This window comes from Dermacentor andersoni, chromosome 5 (assembly GCF_023375885.2).
Source record: "Dermacentor andersoni chromosome 5, qqDerAnde1_hic_scaffold, whole genome shotgun sequence".
Taxonomy (NCBI): domain Eukaryota; kingdom Metazoa; phylum Arthropoda; class Arachnida; order Ixodida; family Ixodidae; genus Dermacentor; species Dermacentor andersoni.
The window spans coordinates 176,975,284-176,996,417 of NC_092818.1; the positions used below are offsets into that span (position 1 = coordinate 176,975,284).

The 21,134-nt window shown below is 46.7% G+C and overlaps 1 protein-coding gene across 2 annotated transcripts in view; it reads right to left on the minus strand.

The window, feature by feature from the left end:
• qsm (Zona pelucida superfamily protein qsm) overlaps positions 1-21,134 on the minus strand; it is a 268,022-nt gene that overhangs the window by 135,821 nt on the left and 111,067 nt on the right. The window lies entirely within an intron of this gene.

Sequence of the window (21,134 nt, forward strand, 5' to 3'; positions counted from 1 at the left end):
AAGTAGCGGCACAAATATAAAATAAAATAGAATGCAGGCACCTCAATACTCAACGGAAGCACGTAGAATGTCCACCGTTATCGTACACGACTAGGTTCACGTGACCACTTCCGGTGTTCTCTAAGTTTCCGAAGCTGCTTTCCCAGCGTGAAAGGACTGAATACATCGATCCAAAGACAATTTCTAAAAGATTTGAGACTGCTGTTTTCACTGTTGTCAGAGCAAAAGAAAGTAGACCACATACAAATAGAGAATGATGTGTTTAAATGACGGATTGAGGCCTACTAGAGGAAGTGGTTAAGTGGAAGGGAGTTAAGTGCAACCCACTAGGCAAGCTTCACATGCGAAGTTCCATAGACAAGTGTCTACTTGACCTTAGCCCGTCACCGCCTTACGACGTCTCCACATTAGGGCGGTATTGGTCCCTCAATGTCTAGAGTCCGCATTCCACATGAGGCGATGCATGCTAGGTGTTACCTCCCTTTTGCATGAATAGCGCATCACTGGTGGATGCGATAGCGGAGAAAAGATATCGCCGTCAAACATTAGGGTATTAAGTTCTGTTATTTAGCATCTTAGCTTATCACAATTATTTCTTCACGTCCCTGCACTTTGAGCGCAATTCAACATCTTCAGTACACTCGAAACATGCTTACAAAATTAAATGATTTATTACGTCACTTACAATTTTTGCAGGGCGATTTGGCAAAAGATCAGGGCACTCGCTTGCAGTTTACGTGCGCCAGATGTTATAATGTAGCATGTTATCCGTCTTCTGCTAACGACAGCTGTCTGTTGTTCTTATATCCGTTCTATTTGTCTATATCGCATAACTGGTCAATATCTTTTGCCGATAACCCCGCTTGTCTGCGAACGTATCCGCTATTCTGGACGAGAACGTGATGGCCTATCTCACGTCGGAATTATCTCGACATAGAAAAAAAAATGGAACGCCGTGATGTTAGTTTCATCCATCACAGGAAGCAACGGAAGATCTTCCGCCATGTGTGACGTCTGCCCTGTGCAGCCAACCATGCCCTTGTGGCCGACTTCGTTAAGTGCGCGTGTAGATTGCACTAACCAGTTTCCGCTCTCCGACCTCAGCCTCAATACTTGGTCTGCGTACCGTGTTAGAAGATTGCTTAGCCAAGTACCTGCCGATTAAAGTCCCAGCAAGCTTTTATTATTACGGTAGCTATAATATGTACATTCCAGGCGCACTTCCGTCGTCGTTGGCGGTGGCATCGCCGTGATGTTCTGTATAAAGTCCAAGTGCGAAAACATCGGTGCCGCGGGCTGTGTGCCGTAGGTGCGTCTTCCTTCCTCGCGTGCATGAGGGAGGAAGGCGCGGGCGTGACATCATGCTTGTTACTTTAGTTAGTAAGCGATTGTTTACAAGTTTATATTGCGGATGAAACTACTACCCTTAATTCGCATAGCTGTCTAATCATTTGCTACGGAAATGGACGCTTCTTTCTGGCGAATTTGCGACTTTCATCACTGATAAATATTCCACTGTTGCTGTTTATAATGCAATAACGACCGCTCTACGGCTGCAGAGGCCCTCATTTGCTCATATTTTATTCGGTGAAAAAATATTGGCGCAAAGCGGCCTCACGACCCGAACTTTACTGCATTATGGCTCGAGCTTAAACTGATGGCCGGGAAACGTTCTCTGTGCCCAGCTTCAACCGCTGCAGGAAATACTGAACAGCTTCTTTGGTTGTGTCCTGCAACGTGTGCAGTCAGGTGCATGAAGCCAAAAAAAAGGCCAAAGTGCAGTCATGTATGTGCCGAGCAACTAAACTTGTTAGGCAACAGTAACAAGTTTGCAGAGATATTGTAGTTCTTCTAGGTAGAGAGCTGCATGCTTTTGTTTAGGTATCGTTTTTTTTATTGTGTCTTGTGACCAAGCCTTCTAATTGATCATGTGGGCATGTTTTCTCCAGCAGTTTCTAGAAAAGTGAAGTGTTATCGGTTTGATCAAGCAGAACATGCGTGCGCTGTTCTTTTTAACAGATTATTTACGATACAGGACCAGTCATCACAAAACTTATCATAGCTTACTGCCGTTCACGATTGTTCATAGCCGTGGCGATGGTATTGTTATCGTGCCGATGGCTATCGTGACTGGCGAGCGCCCAAACTCCAGCCAATGAGCAGATGCTCGAACGCAAGATAAGTGTTGTGAATACAGGTCCAGATGCATTAACCTATTGTTCAGGCTCGTCAGACGCCTTTAATGGAAAGCAACTTGCCATTGCATCTCAACGTGAACGGACACCTCATTGTGGCTTTATTTAAAATTAAATTCTGGGTTTTACGCACAAGAACCACGATCTGATTATGAGGCACGCCGCAGTGGGGGACTCCGAAATTTGGACCACCTGGGGTTCTTTAACATGTACCTAAATGTAAGTATACGGGTGTTTTCGCATTTCGCCCCCATCGAAATGCGACCACCGTTGCCGGGATTCGATCCCGCGACCTCGTGCTTATCAGCCCAACACCAAAGCCACTAAGCGACCACAGCGGTTGTTATTGAGGCGTGACCGGCCGTGGAAAATCGTAACTAACGACACATTGCGTACTCCTTTTCTCAAAAACGACAGGAACAGAGATTTTGCTTCTCTGTTCTATATAGGGTTTCAATAGTTTTTTGTTACTTAAACTTCTTTTTACACCTCCGAATTTTGAAGTCTGCTTGGTTTTCTCCTCTTCAGTGCAAAACGAATTGAGCTTAGCTTGGTAGCCATCCTTAAAGTCTAAGTCAGCCTGAAAATGGCAAACCCCCATTCGGCTACGACTTACGAAATAGCGAGCCCATAAATTTTGACCGTTTGCAGAGAGTTATTGCGATCGTATACAGTTGCGCATAGCGCCCTGTAGAATAATGCTTTACTTCAGAGGCTCATGAGAGAGATTACTTCGGGTTACTGCTAAAAGAAAGAATAGAAAAAGAAGCCAACTGCCCCGAACCACTTTTAGATCAAAAGTTAGCAAAAGGATAGCTGATAAAAAAATATGGAAAGAAAATTGTCTAGAGGAGGACACCAGCAGCTGTCTAAAACAGCAGTCAAAGAGAGCAGTCAACGAGAGCAATATTTGTCGAAAGCAATGACCTTTGAGTGTCATTTTATTTTAATACACTTATTTTTTCTCAGTCTGCGATTTTCTCGTCATATTGTGGTGCTCACAGTCGAAGTCGACTGGGCGCGGTTTCGCGTCGCGTCCTTTCTTCGTGCGCCATCGAAGGCACGGTGCATTCTTGACCAAGGGGCGCTTATTACGTCATTTGTTATACGCCGACGACCTCTTTTCTCTCTCCCTTTGTCGACCGTGGGACCATTAACTGGACCGCAGGCCATCAACGTGATGTAACTGCCCGATCGCCGACCCTCGACCGAGGTCCTCAAATACTACACAAGGCACACGAAGATTGGATTTCGAAACCAGGCGAAATACCTGCACCTTACTGCGGGCACGAAGCAATAAAAGGCCGGCAGACAAAATGATATTTATTGAACTGCTGTTGGAAATGCAATGACCAAGGTTAACTGCATAGCTTGTGAGAAAAAAAAAATATTCTTTGTGTGCCTTCATGAGGTCGTTAACCGCGTAGTGAGGTTTGAGGAGCAGTCTGACACTGTCAGCAAATGCGGTGATCGAAGTCCCGGCTTCGATCGGAAGCCTGTATCTGCAGTTTCACACGAGTGCAACTGCATGAGTTCGCGTATTACGCAGTAGAGCCCGTCTATATGTCATCAGAAATTCTTCGCGGTATTAGTACATGGATATGAAATGTCATTGGTGAATTGCTTGTCTACAAGTGATTAATTCGTTTAGAGTACAAGAAGTTTTTATTAAATGGCAGCGCAAGGTTTGATTGGTTGACTAATTCATTTGCTTTACACTAGCACGTATATTTAATTCCTCAAATGAGCCGTATATTTAAATAAACACTTTGCAGGAACTATTTCCTTTCATTAGTTGACTAATTCATTTGGTTTACACTTGCATGTATATTTATTTCCTCAAATGAGCCGTATATTTAAATATACATTTTCCGTGAACTATTTCCTTTCTTTGAGGCCATTTTTTCGACAAGCCGTGCGGCTTACCTGAGCTCTCTTTGAGAGGGACATCAGCCATCATGATTCAAAGGCGTACTTGAGCAGAAAATATGATCGCGCTTGTTGTAGGAGTAGTGTTCTTCTTTTTTTTTTTCTGCACGGTGGCCTTTCACAGTAGTAACAGCTCTCCCCTAAGGCCCTGGGCACGCACGTGCGTCGTAATGCAGTGCCCAGCTGAAATGGAGGTTGCTGCCATTCGGACAGATATTTATAGCAGAGTAAGTAAGCAGCTTTGGCCATTCTTTATGCGGTCGGTATGTTCCTTGGAAGACCACGGGAAGTACAAAAAGAAAAAGCCAATTACTTCTCTTCATTTTGCTTCTTCGTCCAATTCGGCAGAAGCTGTATCATTCCTCGCACGTTGACAACTAAAAGGAAGCCCTTGTTTTCGTGTAAGATTCCTTTTTTGATATCATCCTACCTACTTCCACAAAGGCAACAAATTCTCCGTGTCGATTACCTTCGGCTGCGTTGTCGGCGTCAACGGCCTTTCGTGATGTACTGCAACAAAGGTAACAAACAGCGTAATACACTTGATACCGTAACGAACACGACCCCACATAATCCTCCCAGGCTCGTGGTTCGGCAATGTAGGTGACAAGGTTCCATTACTCAAATGCACGCGAGAAGTGCCCGCTCGGCCCCACGATAACAAGGACGGGTGAATGAGATACTCGCACGAAACGTGAGCCGTATGTGCAATACAGCCGTGTTTTAATCTTAGTTCCCCTCAAGATGACACGGGGCGATGACACTTTTCTGTATTGCTACTTGACGTTCTCGGGTACTAGAGGAAAGAGACGACTTTTGAATTTCTTTAAGATGATTTACCAGATCGGAAGTTCCTTTCTGGATACATTGAAACGGAGATGTCCTTTTTCTCGGGATGCACATAACGAATTGTGATTAGTTACGTACTAGTAATACTAGATATGTCCCCACTAGCAGATACGTAGTATTTAAATGAGATTGTTCAGCTCTACCGACTGTAAGAAGCAGACTTCCGATTTAGGCCGCCCATGTATAACTTACAGGTATTGTCAAAAATCTGAAGTTTTTAAAACTGAGGAATAAAGCTCAGAAGTGCTCACTGAAAACGTACATCGCAATACTATCAACTGCCTTAATTAAGACGTCTAAAACCGACGCTTTGAAGTAAAGCAGTAATGTGTAAGTACAAAGTTGCCAAAGTTCCCATAAACAAGACTGTAATGATTTCAGGTAGCTTGCACAGAACCAATGCATAAGGCTTCTCTGATTTAGACACACTATAACGTGCACAGTCTACGGAGATGAGATATGTTTATGGCGATGGTTGGTGAGTTGTAAACGTCATCTTTTCTTTTCTTTCGGGGTCGTTAATTTTTTATAAGTGCGAAAGACTCCTGATGCAAAATCAAAATTACGATTTCAACAATGACTACAATTTAACATTCTCTCTTTGGAGCAATTTTTGCTCGATCCAGTGGTAGTACGATAAGCGCGTTTATTTTTTTCACAGTTATCTAAACAAGAAAACCGATGTTGGGGCCGAGCTTCCTAAGCTTTATTTCAATTGTGAGTACGTGACATGAGCCCTGTGAAACTTTAGAGCGTGAGCACAGAAATGGGATAATGCAGCTATTTTGTTTTATTTCAAAGCTATTCGTTTCAGTGATCCGCCAATGGTCCAAACAGCGCTCTGTCCATGTTATCACCGGAATCGGCCGGTAGTGGAAGGTGGATGGTATGAAATAAACAGAATCTAACAAAAACAATCCCTGCAACATACCGGCGCAGGGTCCGCTATAATTCCTTTCGATTCCTTAAATATTCATTTCGCTCGTTTCCATGCTTTCCTTATTATTCATAGCTCGCGACCGGTCGATCTTACTGATAACGTAGGCCGTCGCCACTTGGGACACTGATGAAACTCGAATGGGAAAAAAATTAAAATATGCCGGTATATTGTAACGATTCTATTCGAATTCTTTTCGTGTTAGCGATTCCTTGCGCCTTCCTGTAAGCTAGCCAATTGATTTCTTTTTTATTTTCTCGTTTTTTATATAGAATTGTTTGGCTAAAGCTTAATTTCCATACCTCTTGTTTCCTTCCTTCCTGGTTGTCCTCGCTTTCCCTTTTGTTCAAATGTATACACGTTTTCAAATGTAATAATAACAATAATAATAATAATAATAATAATAATAATAATAGTAATAGTATTAATAATAATAAAATCTAAAGAGCACGGTCTTGGAATGGACGATACGTTAGGGTCCCAAGGCGTCCATATTTCACACGTGATGAAAAACAACGAGCACTGCCACCTTTGTTAAGACTGTACGAAAATTGTTGCTGCATTTGAATCGTAATGGCAAGCAGTGCATTGTCACTGCACATAAATATTTGATCCCCACACGGCGCAAAGGAGGAATGTCCAGGCCAGGGATAGCCTGAGAAGTAAAGAGGGAGGGAAGGAGGCGGACACGTGCCGAAGGAAGGAGAAGAGAAGCAATACCACCGAGTTTTAATCTCCATTCGCGGCGACAGCACACACCGGGGCCAGTGGCAGTTCTCAGAACTACGGGCTCTTCGTATATAAACGGCTGAGCGAAAGGAGCTAGCGATGGGAATGTGGAGCGCGTTGTAAGCGTCGTTGGGCTTCCAGGAGAGGAAAGGGCCATTACGCCGAACGGCGATAAATCTGTACCCCGCCTACCCGGAGTCGACCGGGGAGCGCGCGGCACCTGGAGACCGCCGGAATCTCTCGGGGGGAGAGAGAAGGGGCAGTGAAGAAATAAAGGAGGAGGGTATGAGGAGGTGCGAGGCAGAGCGCGCAACTGCGTGCCCATAGCGGAAGACGTGAAAAGGGTTCATGCGCTGTGCGGGGAAATGGAACGGCTGTTGTGGGATAAGCGCTGAAGAACTGCGGATGCGAGCAGCTTGGCCTCTCGAGGGTGAACAAGGAGGGCAGTCACTGGAGCAAAAAAAATGGAAAGCACGAGTGAAGTGCTTAGAAGACAAATTCGAAGTAAGAAGATCTAGGGAGAGAGAGAGCTAAACGGGGTGGAGACGTCAGGGAGGTTCGTGGGAAGAGATTCTGGTTCGCTACCCTGCACTGGGGAAAGGGTAAGGGGAAATCAAAGACGGAAAGAATAGCAGAGAGAAAAAGCAAAGGCACAAAAAAAATAAAAGAGGTTGGGAGAGTCTTTGAGAAGTACAGTCTCTCTAATAGGCCACTCGAACGCACAAATTTCAAGTGTGCATTGACAGACTTGTGGTGTGATGAATGTATGAACCGCCGTTCCAGGACTGTCTGCTCCGAAAGTAGCCAGTCTTGTCAAGATTGGCCAACGTGATCGCGAGTGACTGCCTGTGTGCGCTGTATCGGGGACAACGGCAAAAAAGGGTTCAATAGTTTCCTCGCTGCCGCAGTGATCACACGTAGCAGTATCGTCGCTTTTGATGCGGAAAGCAAAGGGTTTTGTAAAAACGACGCTAAGCACAGTCAGTAAAGTACCGTTGTCTCGGGTCGAGATAGTCCAGGTGAAGTACGAAGTCGAAGACAGGGGTCCAGTCGATGTAGACGAGTGTGCTAGAAATAGATGTCACACAGCTATTGTGTGACATCAATTGCAAGTGACAATTGCATCAATCGCTGCTGCACCTGTTCTTGACAGCGGCACTGGTTCCTGCACGCCGTCTTCATGAGCATACCTAGCAGCTTCACCGGCACATCCATTGCCCATTAGGCCACAGTGCTAGAGAGCTACTGAAATGTGACGTCGTGTCCTTGCTCGACGAGATGAAGGGGCTCTCGGATTTCTAGAACTAGTTGTTCGTCGGGTTCACAGCGCAAGGCGGAAAGCAAGCAATGTAGAGGTACCCTGAAGTCACTGAAAATACTCTATTCGTGAGATGGTTCCTCACGAATGATGACGATTGCGCTACGAAGAGCAGCAAGCTCTGCGGCTGTGGATTTCGTCTGGTGTGATGTCTTGAACTTCAAGGAGATGACTCTCGCAGGAGAAATGACTGATCCTGCCGAACCTTCCACGGTGTTTGAACCATCCGTGTATATATAGAAGGGTATGATCACTGTATTTTTCGTGCAGCAAGAGCAGCGAAAGTTGACTGGGAGCTGGCAATGAGAGTTGTTCCTTCGTTCGAATTCCTCGTACTGTCAGTCGAACTTCTCGCTGAGCCAAGCACCAAGGGGAAAACAGAACTTTCACTGCAGCTGTGTAATTTGATGAAAAGTACGCACGGTAAGGCATGACCTTCTGGCAAAAAGAGGCGTGTGTTCGGTCTTGTGGCATTGAGCCCCTGAACCTGAGCACTTTCAATTGTACGAATGTTAGTGCTGCAGGTATTGTTCAGCACTGCCAAGCTGTGCCTCACATATCCGAGAAATAGAGTCCTGTACGGTTGAATCATCAGTGTACTGAAGTACCGAAGGTTTTTCCTCCAAAAAAATTGAAAAGGTGAGAGGTGGCTGTCAGGCGCTATCTTAAGTAGGCCACATGGGAACTCCACAGGTTCTTAGCGGTCGATGACTACCGCTAGGAACCTGTGCGTCCTGATATAAGAGATATTGTGTCCACAGATGGATATGGCGTACGAAGTGATTGGTTTCTGGCTAAACGCGACCAACGCACATTCTATTGTGGAAACTTTGAGGCCTTGTTCGCTAAGGTAAGTCGTTATCAACGTCGCAGATATATTGGAGCTTTGCACGCACCTGAGGACGCGTCACGCCAGATGCCTAAACGCAGATGTTATGGGCATAGATTGACAACTTCACCGTATTTGGTAGGTGTTCTGCGAGGCCAATAAGCACAATGTTTAACACACCGTGGGGTTCCCGGTGGAACTCCACGGTGTGTCTAGTGTTGAGAAGTTGGGCTGTCTTCGGTATTCACAAAGAGAGGCCGCAGATCTACGAACGTTCATAAACATAACGAGGAGGAAGCAGCGGAAGGTGGCAGCCGAATCAGCCATTTATTGGGGCGAAAGATAAAACAAGTGCTTAATGGTGTGTCGATACTGATCCACGTGTCGAGTCAAAAGGATCGGGTGTGTAATAGAGCGAAAAGGAGACGTGCACTTGAAGGGGATATGCTGTATAAGTGGTTTATACTTATGTGAGATGATCTGTGTTGTCGGCAATCACTTGATATGCATGAGAGCTGTTTTTGCAGCCAAACTGCACATGACTAGGCTGTAGAGTCGCATCGACAGATAATATAAACTGTCATAGCCTACCCACCAGTCTTTGTGCCTTGTTTTCTTCTAACGTATAGCCATCGCCCTACGTTATCAGCAGTTGCACTGCTGATAACGCGTAGTTCGCTCTGAAGAAGAACGTGCCCTCAAAGAGCGCTGACGTTAACAACAGCGCGAATGGGCACGACAAGGACGGGAGGCCGTTGCCACAAAACGCGCTGCGGCCGACGGGTCGTGACCATCGAGTAGCTGCTCTCTTACCGACGAAGTACAGAGGGCCCAAGTACAGAGGTCTGGAGCGTCGGCGGCAGCAGCAGCGAGAATATGTGCGGCGACAGCGGGCGAATACGGCCGACGACAAGCACGCAGCGGTTGCAAAGCGCAAGCGTTGTGCATGTCAGGACGCCGAGCACCGCGAGTTGTAGCCACAACGCGAGTTGTGGCTACAACCCATCGCAACGTTTCCCCGGGTCGACGGCGAGGTTGGAGCGGGAGTCTCTGGGCCAATCATTTGGCGCCCCGTGTGTGGTGTGCGGTCGACTGTGGTTTGCCGGGGACTTGACCACATCAGCATCAGCGTGAATGCGCGGCGGTGGCATTGCTGCAGTGTGCGCACACTCAGGGTCCTGACGGGCACAACGCTTGCGTTTGGCATACGCGGCGCGCTCCTCGTACTTCTTCGTCGGTGTACCACAGCGACCACAAAGCTTTGGTCAATGTGGTAACGAATGAGTGAAAATAAAAGATAACCACGAACTTACATGTATGTGTCTTAACCCAGTCATTATAGTAATAACTATATAAATCAATATACTTATCACAATAGTCATCGCAGTACGGCTTCGCTGGTTATCCTTCTTCACAAAGTGGAAGGACACTAGAATTTTTTTCTTTCTGTTTTCCCCTGATAATTATAAATATATTTATCATATGCTAAATCTGTTCTTCATTTGAGCTTAAAGTTTGCTTCGACAATGACTTCAAGTTATTTACGCTAGGTTAGTAGCAGTTATAACCAAACAAATTTATATTTATATTTAATTGCAATAGAATAGCCAGAGGCGTACAGCTTTGCACTTCTCCAGTTAGACTCTATTTAACCCTATCTAACTAATCAAATGTCGCTAAGCCATAACCATCCAGACCATTCAATAGCGCGAAGGTGAGCATACTTTTGTACGTGAAGACAGATTTCTATTCTTACGACCCTGTGAAATACTGTCATCGCCGAGCTCGTGAATAAAACTCGGACACTCAAAACAAAGGACCAAGAAGTCTTACCAACCTGGCTATTATACTCCAAACACTGCCTTTTGACTAGTTGGTACGCAGCAGAAATGAGGAAGAATATACAGTACCAGAGAAATCTTTCACGGCAGGAAAATTTTTTGCAAACAGCAGTACTTAATGTGGCTGTTTTGCAACACTACAATTCACGCGAATTCTTTATGTTGGATGTATAATGAGGGCTGCTGCAGTGGCAGTACAGAAGGAGCCATAAAAACAGTAGTATATCTCATGCCTTCTCTATACGGAGTAGAGCTGAATTGGGGCCAGTTGATTTTTGTCAGTTGTTTGGATAAATGTACTGTTATGCAGAGGGACAGAACTGAACGACGCACATAGCACACAGAGCGCGAACTAGCAACTGTTTATTTAAGATCATGTGTTGATGGCGTGTTTAGCACATGTGAACAAAACATGTGTTAACAAAATGATCGAGCGGTAAAAAGATAAAAGAGTTAAAAGTACAGTGCACATGAGTATTCCTTTTCCATACCCAAGCCCGGTCAGAAGAATGAAGAGCATTTGTTTTTGCTATGTTCCCTGAATTGAAATTATTTCTAAGGTGGATATATTCATGACGCGTGCTCCTGGTGTGCTTTGTTCAATTTTGCCGCTCTCCAAAACAGCATGTGACCTACCTGTGAAAATTAAGTGCGACAGTTTGCACCACACTTACTTATGGCCACCTGCTTTCAATTGAAAAAGTGGGGTTGCAGCCCCATTAGTGACCACTTTGAGTACAGATTGATCGTCCTCTGCGTGAACAGACAGTACTAGAGCACCGTCCCCACTGATCATCGACTCAGAAAGCAGCGAAGGCACTTTTGCGCTTTCTGAGAACGCCTGGTTTGCACGAGCGGCTTTGACTCAATGACTGTCTGTGCACCTCTTTATACTCCCTCTCTCTCTCCCTTCTCGCTCTTCCCCTTCTCCCTTCGCCTAGCGCAGGGTAGCCAACCAAACTCTTGACTGGTTAACATCCCTGCCTTCCTTATATCCCTTTCTCTCTCTCTTGAGTACAGATCTTTTTTATGAGGTTTAACGTGCCAGAACCACTTTCTGATTATGAGAAACGCCGTAGTGGAGGAATCGGGAAATTTCGACCCCCTGGGGTTCTTTAACGTGCACCCAAATCTAAGTACCACGGGTGTTTTCGCATTTCGCCCCGATCGAAATGCGGCTGCCGCGGCCGGGATTCGATCCCGCGACCTACTGCTCAGCAGCCCAACACCATAGCCACTGAGCAACTACGGCCGGTTGAGTACAGATGCGTGACGTGCATTTTCCTATGCAACATTTGAACTATCTACGGAAAGCAAACGCAACAGTTCGCACCGAACGCACAGGTGGCTGTACTCCTACATTTCAAGGTTCCCGGGTCGTCGAACATGAAGAAAGAACGATTGAAACCTCCCGGCGCGACCGTGAGTGGCTAACCTGTGCTGCGGGGCAGCCCATCTTCATGAGTGAGTTCCCCCTTTGCGGCGAAGCTATCATTTTGCGGTTAATACTTGGTCGGCGCCTACACGAGGCGGGCGAAGCGGTCACGAACCGTGAGGCGAGCCGTCGCCCCCACCTAAACGACGCCATCGACCCGGTTCGAGAACCCCCTCGGACCCTCCTTTCTGTGTGTGTAGCCGCTCTCGCGCCTTTGAAAGATAAATATCGGGCGGTTCCCGCCCGCCACTCATTCGCGAACTGCCAGCCTCTATTCGAAGGCGAACAGGGAGGGGTCTGGCGTTTCCAATTGAGCAGAAAAAAAGAGGGAGAGAGGGATTAAATACAACGCCCAAGCCGAATTCCGTCCTGCACTTTTGTCTCTGCCAATCGTAAGTTACGAAAGAAGAGTTTTGAGAAAATACTGCCCTGCCGTTGCTCCCATGGCAACATGTCGCCGTCGTTGCACAAGAAATACTCCCGCCTGCGCTGAAATGCTCACTAGAAGCCTATTTTTATGGCCACTGCAGGATGAAGCCCTCTTCCAGTGATCTCCAATTACTTCAGTCTTAAGCTAGTTCATTCCAAGTTGTATGTGCACATATTTCATCCCCCCACCTCATTTGCTGTCATCCTCTACTGCACCTCCCTTCTGTTGGCACCATTCCGTAAATCTAATGATCCACCGGTTATCTGCCCTACGCACTGCATGGCCTGCCCAGACTCATTTTTCACTCTTGCTTATGCACCTATATACATATATATACATACGTATGTACGTATCTAAATACGTGTATATAACCTTATCTTTCACTTCTGCTCCAACATGCATAACTGCAGGTAGAATTCCAAGCTACTATAAAGCAACTTCGCTTTTCAAACGCATGATGTCACCCAAGGACTGCGTTTTATTGTCTATTTACTGAATTATGTCAGATGGATAGCTGACCTTGCACCAAGACTAAGCTTTAAACGCATTTCTGGCTAGCAACCAGAAGCACGCCGCTAAGAAAATTTAGAACTTGTTGTTCTTGGTGGTGGTGTTTTGATTACCTGATTGTAACGACAGCCTTACGATTACATATGCGCCTTTTTACAACAAATTAATTCATGAAGAAGTACTCCAGAAAGGGACAAAAACTTGCATCAAAGTGTTCACCCATTATGATTATTATTATCATTATCATCGTCGTCGTTATCGTCGTCGTCGTCGTCCGTCGTTATCGTTGTCGTCGTCGTCGTCCGTCGTTATCGTCGTCGTCGTTATCGTCGTCGTCGTCGTCGTCGTTATCGTCGTCGTTATCGTCGTCGTTATCGTCGTCGTTATCGTCGTCGTTATCGTCGTTGCTATCGTCGTCCGTCGTCGTCCGTCGTCGCTATCGTCGTCGTCGTCGTCGCTATCGTCGTCGTCGTTGTTGTTGTTGTTGTTGTTGAAAATTAGTAGGCAGGCCTCCTTACGGCGGACTATCCCAAAATCTCAAAAACATCTCAGGCAAGAATAACAAAGTAAAGAGCAATAAAGAAAAAATCTCTACAGGGACTAGACACACAAACACAACCCACAAGCACACATAGTGTCGCTATAGGAAAATACTACGGGCATTGTAGTCCAGTTCACCTATCAAAGCTAGCGCATCCCACGTTCGGTCAAAATTCATGGAGCGCAAGCACCAAGCGGCTGAGAACATCAACAAAGACCAGAGACGGTAATAAAGAACGTCAGCTAAAGACACGTCAAGTTTCGACAAATAACAACGTGTAACCTTTCCCTAACAACTAGCCGGTTACTCCTGTTGTTAAGCAGCGCGGACTTTAGTGAATGGCTTCCCGTTGGGCGGAGGCATCACTATAATGGCTATGTTTAGTTTGGCACCAGCTATCCATCGTAGACGGTGTAGTATTTTCCGAAAAATCGTTTTGTAGAGTTGCATACGGTGAGGTAGGCAGTTTTATGAAAGTAGGGTTGAGAGCAGTAGCGTGCGACAGAAAACTATTGACTGACAAACCCGAGATGTTATCCCCAGGCGACAGCGGCTCATGTCCACGAGCAGATGAAAATGGCTCAAAAATGCTATCCAAAATATCCATGGCAACCTTCTCTTAAGACCGAGATCGAGGGGAAGAGATTTCTGTCCGTAAGTTGCGATGACGGAAGAATTGATAGCTTGTAGGGAGGTTGACTTTGCGCGGAAACGCCGGTGAGCTTTGAACGCAGTAATTATGCTGACCTCCCCACCAGTGTCTTCCTGAGGAGCGGAGCTGAGATCGTCTGGAGTCTGGGTTTGAGCCATACTCCAGACGATCTCAGCTCCGCTCCTGCCACCTCTGCAACTGGTCAGGTACCTTCTACGGGTGTTAGTGAGCTACAGCTGCCATTACACTACCACAGCTATGGCTCGCCGATCCTACGTTATGGTTCATACAGGCTGAGAATAAGTTCCGCAGTCATCGCATCATGGTCGGAGTTTCCCAAATATGAACATCCGCTTGAAGCTTTTCCACTACAGGCCATGGTCGAGATGCGCTCGTAGTTCGTTCGTAGTTCGGGTCAGCAGTAACCGCCGAACCACCAAGCATAGTTAAGAGCACAGGGGACTCATTTGTACGTCCCTTCACGTGATCTCCTCCATCGTTTCTAACTCCTCCTCCTCATCTCTTAAGCCGTACCGCACTACTCGCTCATGTCTAAAACCGGCGACGCGCCAGGAGAAGAAAAGTTTGCTACAACCGCATAATAGAAGGTGATACAGAAGAGAACCACTATTCAGTTTAAGTTGATAAAATATTTTTAACTCTATTTTCGTTCATCTTCCGATGAGAGTTTCACTACTAGGAAGAAAAATGAGCGTAACTCATCCCTTGTTTTTTTTTCCACATTCATAGAAAGCGTCACCAATCACCTTTCACCATAGATTAACACATGGTTTCTGCTTATTTCTGTGTAACCCAACCCTTATGTAATACCCCGTTCGGGGGTGTTTAAGGAATAAAAATGAAATGAAATGAAATTTCACGCCGAAATCCCGAACACCGCCACGTCAGTGCAATGTCACGTATTTCCTTCTTTACTCGTATTTGGCTAGTCGCGTAGCAGTAAATGTTCCTGGATCTTGCCATGCGCAGGCTTCGGTCCCTTTATAACGCCATATAGTGCATCCTTGCCGATAATAAATTAAACTAAGCCCGAGAAGACGCCTGCAATATCCGTGACACCACGGACGGTGAGCTGGTGCAGAAACTTCCATTCGGCGTCGCCATGCGTCTTTCGTTCTCGAGTCCTTCTATGGGTTCCCAAGCCTCTTTCCGCGGTGAGACTGGCTTTCCGAGTTTTATGGAATGGTAACTTACAAAATACAACTCGATCAATTTCTTCCTTTGGTGTCCTTTTGAGGGTGACATCCCTTGTCCCTTCCCGGTATTATAGTGTTCTTCTACTTATCCTGCTAAATCATGTGCACGCAAGTTATCTTTAATTAACTGCATTACCACTGAACAAACGGCTCAATGTCAGTACATCTAGTGCATTCCGGGAGAGTTTAGCACGTCCCACGTCAGTGTTTACTGAAGCCATAGAACACCCATCAAGTGTCTGTGCACAAACACAAAAAGTCACCAACTCGAGGTATGAAGGCCATCCTGGCGGAGTAGAGGAAAGCGAGTTCGCTGCCGTTTCCTTTGAAAGCTTCATCTACGGACTGCTGTGTGTATATATATATATATATATATAACACCACAAGAAATAAAAGATAACAGTGGTAAAGAAACGTCTTTCACATGCAAAATTCAAATCGAAGAGGCGACTATTATATACACGATGTGTGTGTGTGTGCGCGCGTGTGTGTGTCTGTGTGTGTGCGCGCGTGTGTGTGTGTGTGTGCGCGCGTGTGTGTGTGTGTGCGCGCGTGTGTGTGTGTGTGCGCGCGTGTGTGTGTGTGTGCGCGCGCGTGTGTGTGTGTGTGCGCGCGTGTGTGCGCGTGTGTGCGTGTGTGTGTGTGTGTGTGTGCGCGTGTGTGTGCGCGTGTGTGCGCGCGTGTGTGCGCGCGCGTCTGTGTGCGTGTGTGTGCGCGTGCGTGCGTGTGCGTGTGCGTGCGTGTGCGTGCGTGTGCGTGCGTGCGTGTGCGTGCGTGCGTGTGCGTGCGTGCGTGTGTGTGTGTGTGTGTGTGTGTGTGTGTGTGTGTGTGTGTGTGTGTGTGTGTGTGTGTGTGTGTGTGTAAAGGCCAGGTGCCGACTCACAATCCAGTGACCACTTTCGACTTCGTGCGCAGGCTAAATGAACTTTGACAGGCAACTACACTTCAGCCACGAACCAAGCCAATAGTCGTGCCCGTCAACTCGTTTGTCTTCCAGCTGCAAGAGCAGTGCATGCTCCTCGACTCCCTCTCGTCCGTTTACTGCCACCATACCCGGAATTCTTTGATCATTCTTTTTCCACAAAGCAGTCTCGCCGACAAGATCAGGAGGTCAGTTAGGACCGGTCGGCGCCGCGTCAATTAGGACTCCGCCTTGGGTCGCGAGCAGCTGCTGGGGATGCCTGAAAGAAGCCGCCGACGCCCTCAGATGTGCAGGAAGCCCTCTTTCGTCCCAGATGCGGCGTGGCCGGCCCATGCGCCGCAAATGGACCAGGCACTTCCATTAGGCGGTGAGCGTGGCTTCGTCTGTTCAGTTCATTGCTTTATGGCATTTTCCTTTAGTTCCTTAGTGTCGCGTTTACGAAGTCTCACTTGTTTGTAACTGTATTAGCCGACAGCCCTATACATGTGACACTTGCGGCTGTGAAGAAACAATCACACATCTTCTGTGCATCTGCCCACATTAGAGTACGCAGAGGCAGGTGCTGCGTACTGCGTTGGAGGCAATGGGCGGCCGGTCGCTATCAGAACAAAATATCGTAGGACATTGGTCACAATGGACGTGTGCTCTAAAGGCAGCTAGAGCTTTACAGTTCCCACCATTGTGGTCTACGTGAATGTGAGATAGGTTGTAATACTGGCGTGTGCCACTTTTCTTTTGTGCACCGATTCCAATTTCTGTACTCGGCTTTCTCGCTACCTATCTATTTAAATCCCCTTTCCCTTCTCCCCGCTACACTCTTAGACAGAGGTACATGTACACCCTTTGGGGTGTATATTTGCCGCACAACACTAATCGTCATCTGCCTTGCTTGCGTTTCCTCTCTTGAAAACGCCGCGTCCGCTACTTTTCTGTCGAGAATGCTCTGTCATGCTGATAACGCGCATGCCGTTGGTGCTTTGGAAGTACCGGGCTTGCTGCCTTAAAGAAAGGAAATGCGGACAAGACAGATGACGACTAGTGTTGCATGGCAAGATACGACCCAAAGGTTGCGATTTTGTTTAAAAGTGTACAGGGTAACAAACTGCACTTTCTTTCTGGTTATCCTCCCTGCCTTTCCTTTGTTCCTTTCTTTCTTTCTCTCTCTCTCTCTTTTTTTTCCTTTCTATTCAGGTACCCCAAGGTCAGCTGCGCAGACTTTGTATTTTCTTTTGCTTGCGTGATCAAAAAAGGAGACGAAGGCACATGACAATGGCGGTCGTAATTCCTTGACACATGGGAAAACTTAAATATGCCAAAGACGTTCGCAATTCATTAACAAAATACGAATGCAATAACAAGCAGTAGCCGACACTCTAGACGAGGTTCAGAACATCAAAACCTACAAAAACAAAACACGTGACACTTCCTGCACTCTATTATGGCGGGGAGGATATTATGCTTACGGTGTTTTTTGTCGTCTCGATTAAAGCATCCGCCTTCCCTAGGAACTCTCACAAGAGCCTCACAACCTTTTCAGCGATACAATAAGGCGCCTTCTTTGTTCACATGTAGACCACCAGGAATAAATGTGGTCTTCTATTTAATGTAGGCAATGCAGACCAAAACCAAAACACCATGGATCGTTCAAAACAACTGTGTGAGTTGGCTTTCTGCCGACATTCCACTAGAGTTTCAAAAGTGACCTTCTCCTCCATACAACTTTGGGTAGTTAACAAACGTAAGAGCACCGGGTCCTGTGAGCGAAAAACTGGCCGTCGTGTGTTAAGGTCTGAACGTTCCAGTTAATTTCAGTGCCGTGAGGAGACAATTCTGGGACTCCTGAACTTCAAGGAAAACTGACCGGGTCTCCAGGTTATGTAACAGAAGTGTGACGGTACTTTCCCCATTGGAGCGATCAAACACAGCTGAAACCGCCAACACCTAACTAATTACTCCCGTTGAACAGCATTCGGTAACGCTCTGCTTATCTAGTGGTGGTGGTGTGGCGCATGCCGACGGGTGCGGTGGAGTGTTCTTTAGCATAGAGTGATATGCAATCCTTTACCGCTCTCTGCATAGACAATTAAGGTACTATTGCCGCCTGCCTAGAAGTTCAGGCGCACGTATACACGAATTCTCCGGTTCTCGAGTAGTGGTTATTGATTCTGTACCGCGACATACACCGAATTGTCCTAGTGACTTAAGAGACCCAGATTACAAGTGCAACAGCGACGTGGTCTAGTTAGACTGCGTAAGATGGAAGCACGAACGTCGTTGAAGCAATCCCGAACAGGTTTTGAGAAACCGCAAACGCACAAGAAGAAATGTTCAAATTAACAACCGCATCTCTCCTAACCTCTTTTCATTGGTCAGCCACCTCGTAATATGTTCATTGTCAGAACTGGTTGGCTCCTATTGCTACAAATTGTTGCCGCGCTTACAAAATGGTTTAAGAGTAAGAACACAGGCCCCGGACCTGCGCACACCCTCATTGCAGGGTAGGCATTATTCATGAGCTCTACGCCACTTTCTTTTCCGCTCTTGGTGACCACTAGTGCTTTTAATGTTTGTTATCTTACTGAACCGCTTATGGCTTGGAGTGGCATGTACGAACGCGTACTACTACCGTATTGAATGATCTATAGCCCGTCTTGCGACTCCTGTGGGTGCAAGGAAACCGTTGAGCACCTGTTGTGTATCTGTCCTCGCTACGACGTTCAACGCCTCTCTCTTCGGACTACATTAAACCGGATAGACTCGACAACATTTTCTGAGTCAATGATACCCGTATCGTGGTCACATCCATCGCTGCCACGAGACAAGTGCAGTTCTTGAAGTGCACTGGTCTGAATGACCGTTTATAGACCTCCTGTGCACCTTCCCGTGTGCAAGCGGTGTATAACTGTCCCCGTTTTTCCTGTTTCTTTTCCCCTTTTCCCTCCCCCCCCCCCCCCCCCGCAGTGCAATGTATCCAACCAGAGGCTCGTCTGGTTGACCTCCTTGGTTTTCCTATCTCTGCTTTTTCTGTCTCTTATATGACCCCCTGCCTTGACAACTGTCGTGTGCGATGCAGCTAGCTGTACCCGTCGTGTCTCAAGCTGGCAAAAGAAAAAGTGACATTGAGACAAAATCAAAAAGTTCAAGCACTACATGAAGCTCATCCCCGTCAAACGCGATCCTTTACAAATCACTCCAATGAGAATGTTATGTGATGTCCACGTGTAGCGGCCGTTAGAAACCGCGACACGAGTTTTTTAACTTGCGAAACAGACCACTAGTCGAATGCATGTTTGGCCATTCTGCCGTCTGTATTGCCCGGGTCGGCTCAAGGATATGGAGGAGAAAGTGGTTCGAATGGTCCAACTATTACAAAAAGAAAATAGTTTGAAGGCGCATATACGATAAGCATAATCGCAGATATCAGCAGTTTTCAATAGTTTTATTTCAAATGACAGCCCTCACACACATCCAAAATCACAAAATTCGACTCGTATTCAACAAGCTTCTCCTACATAAGTGACAGGTGCAATTCGTCACAGCTGCGGCAATCATCCCGTGATGACTCCGATCGCTATACTGAGTATTAAACCCTCAAATACCGGCCAATGAAGAAACGCTCTTATACGAGAGAACTCTGAACACTGACCCTGTTCTCCTAGTAGCCACGAATATTCTGCAACACAAAATAAAACCTCTCTTTCTTTTTTTCTTCTCGCCGTGTTCGCCTTCATGATGTGACAACTTATCTCGTGCTTGAGATGAACTGAAACAACAGCTGCTTTGACTCCTAGAAGAAATAACTGAGGCAAGCTTCAATGGCTGCGGAGATGCAGGACGAGCAAGCCAGAGCAAGCGCAAGAGAAAAGCAGACGAGGTAAAAAAAAAAAAGAAGATCGGCAATCGGCATCCTCTATAAAGATCCACATGCTCGGAAAGGACGCACGAAGGGCTTGCCACTCGCTACGATCACCGTATAACGGCGAGCGCAATGTGCTGAGCAGCCGAGTGGAACCAACGTCATATATAGGTAAGCCCAAGGGTGCTTGCTGGCGGGAAACGATAGAAAGAAGTGATGGGAAGAATACGTGAGGCGTGCACGCAATAAAACACGCACTGCCCACCACGATCGCCTGCTATGATAGCGAACGCTTAGTGGACATGTCGGTGAGTTGAGGAGCTCCTGCCACGATGTTCTGACCGCAAAAGATTGGGAGGAAATATCCGTCCGAGCTCTATGTCGATGATGTACGAATCGATCGGCGACAGAACAATTTTGTCCGGGCACGGCTTCGAGCTATGCGGTGGCAATCTTGTACATTCGCGGCAAACTCATGACGCCTTTACGCCAGCGGATTCGGGTTGCGTAATCGTTCGTGCACGTGTGCCAGCGCAGAAGTCTTCGCGTTTAATGCCTCCGTGGGGACAAATGCTGCGTTTCCAGGACATCTTGTAGTGCTTGAGTGTATTGCGTTTCGGCGTTGCTATTTGATGAGTCGCCACAAGAAATGCTGAGTTATCCGGTGCTCAGTTTGGAAATATACGCAAATTCCCTGACTCATTCGCATTTGTGCGTACGTGCTTGCGAATATTATAGGCGGCACCATCATTTTGCATCATCGTTATTTGCCCTATTTATGCCGCAAAAGCAGCACAGTAAACCTCAATGCCTTAGCGACCTTTCTTTCTGAAGCCTAGTTGAAAGCCGAAAACCGTGTCTACCTAACGGGGCCGAATATGTTGAAATAATTATCGAAGCCTGCTGGCATGCCTGTTCTTCGTCATGACGCAAAATAATTCAAG